The sequence below is a fragment of the Salmo salar genome, chromosome 06 (genome assembly GCF_965601325.2).
Source record: "Salmo salar chromosome 06, fSalSal1, whole genome shotgun sequence".
Lineage (NCBI taxonomy): Eukaryota > Metazoa > Chordata > Actinopteri > Salmoniformes > Salmonidae > Salmo > Salmo salar.
In genome coordinates, this window is record NC_138296.1 from 6,892,141 (window position 1) to 6,894,350 (window position 2,210).

Below are 2,210 nucleotides of genomic sequence, written 5' to 3' on the forward strand. Positions count from 1 at the left end.
TGCCATGGAATCTATAGTTCTGTGTGCACGGACATAAAAATCATAAGTCTCTCAAATTCAAGACACATTTTCCAGAACTGGAAGTTTGCATACCTCTGAATCATGTCTGATATCCATGTATCAAAAGAAACACATGTGGACTCCAATAGCCAAGCATTTTTGACAATGAAAACAAAGTAACTTGATGACTGTGCCTGGTTTTAGTCAAGTGTGCTGCCTTCAATAATGAGCTTGCTATCCCTGAAGGTGCCACCTCAGCTTCACACAAGGCAGATGTCCAACCTGAGCCATCAAAGTTCTCCTGTTGTGTGTCTTAGGACCGTCTCTATGTGAAGTCCACCAAACATTAGGAAAAGCTCCACTGAACTAAGAGCATACAATGGTTGTTCTAAAGCCATCACAGGTCTTTGGCCAGGATTGAGATGTTCTGTGATCTGACCACGGTGAAACTGGCTGCTTTCTCTGAAAAACGAGAAGGGTATTTAGTGTCGCTGGGTCTCTATGGAGTGAAGCATGGTGTGCTGGGTCTGTGAGATCTGGCTGTAGTGAAACATGGTATGCTGGGTCAGTGGGGTTTCTCTGGAGTGAAGCATGGTATGCTAGGTAAGTGGGGTTTCTCTGGAGTGAAGCATGGTATGCTGGGTCAGTGGGGTCTCTATGGAGTGAAGTATGGCATGCTGGGTCAGTGGGGTCTCTCTGGAGTGAATTTTTTTTTGAAAAATTCAAAAAAAAAATCAAAAAAAATGTACAAATTTAAATTTAATTTAAATTTTAGTCATTTAGCAGACGCTCTTATCCAGAGCGACTTACAGTAGTGAATGCATACATCTCATACATTTTTTCTCCGTACTGGTCCCCCGTGGGAATCGAACCCACAACCCTGGCGTTGCAAACACCACGCTCTACCAACTGAGCCACACGGGACCGAGTGAAGCATGGTATGCTGGGTCATTGGGGTCTCTCTGGAGTGAGAAGCATGGTATGCTGGGTCATTGGGGTCTCTCTAGAGTGAAGCATGTAATGCTGGGTCAGTGGGGTCTCTCTGGAGTGAAGCATGGTATGCTGGTCCGTGGGGTCTCTCTGGAGTGAAGCATGGTATGCTGGGTCATTGGGGTCTCTCTGGAGTGAAGCATGGTATGCTGGGTCAGTGGGGTCTGGCTGGAGTGAAGCATGGTATGCTGGGTCAGTGGGGTCTCTCTGGTGTGAAGCATGGTATGCTGGGTCAGTGGGGTCTCTATGGAATGAAGCATGGTATGCTGGGTCAGTGGGGTCTGGCTGGAGTGAAGCATGGTATGCTGGGTCAGTGGGGTCTCTCTGGAGTGAAGCACAGTATGCTGGGTCATTGGGGTCTCTCTGGAGTGAAGCATGGTATGCTGGGTCATTGGGGTCTCTCTGGAGTGAGTAGCATGGTATGCTGGGTCCGTGGGGTCTCTCTGGAGTGAAGCATGGTATGCTGGGTCATTGGGGTCTCTCTAGAGTGAAGCATGTAATGCTGGGTCAGTGGGGTCTCTCTGGAGTGAAGCATGGTATGCTGGGTCCGTGGGGTCTCTCTGGAGTGAAGCATGGTATGCTAGGTCATTGGGGTCTCTCTGGAGTGAAGCATGGTGGGTGGGTCATTGGGGTCTCTCTGGAGTGAAGCATGGTATGCTGGGTCAGTGGGGTCTCTCTGGATTGAAGCATGGTTTGCTGGGTCATTGGGGTCTGGCTGGAGTGAAGCATGGTATGCTGGGTCAAAGGGGTCTCTCTGGAGTGAAGCATGGTATGCAGGGTCCGTGGGGTCTGGCTGGAGTGAAGCATGGTATGCTGGGTCATTGGGGTCTCTCTGGAGTGAAGCATGTCAGGTTATCTTTCATTTCAGTTTGATTTGCAACAGGCACCAACATTGTTTTTACATAGCAAGTAACCTCTGGCACTGTTGTGTAGCTAGCTATAAGGAACAATTAGAGGTTCATGAGAGTTCGTTTCTGGATGGTAATTTGTTCTCTGCCGGCATTTGAAGATGATGGGAACTGGAACACTTATTCCTGTTCCATGAAATGAGCTCTGGGCAGTAGTTAAGAAGGGTTGTGGTCTATGTCATGCTACATACACCACTATTATGGAAGAAGGGTTGTGGTCTATGTCATGCTACATACACCACTATTATGGAAGAAGGGTTGTGGTCTATGTCATGCTACATACACCACCATTATGGAAGAAGGGTTGTGGCC

The 2,210-nt window shown here is 48.1% G+C and overlaps 1 non-coding gene across 1 annotated transcript; it reads right to left on the minus strand.

The window, feature by feature from the left end:
* Positions 1-850: 850 nt before the first annotated feature.
* Positions 851-926, minus strand: trnaa-ugc (transfer RNA alanine (anticodon UGC)). Its single transcript has one exon. It is a non-coding gene; the product is annotated as a tRNA-Ala (tRNA).
* Positions 927-2,210: the final 1,284 nt, after the last annotated feature.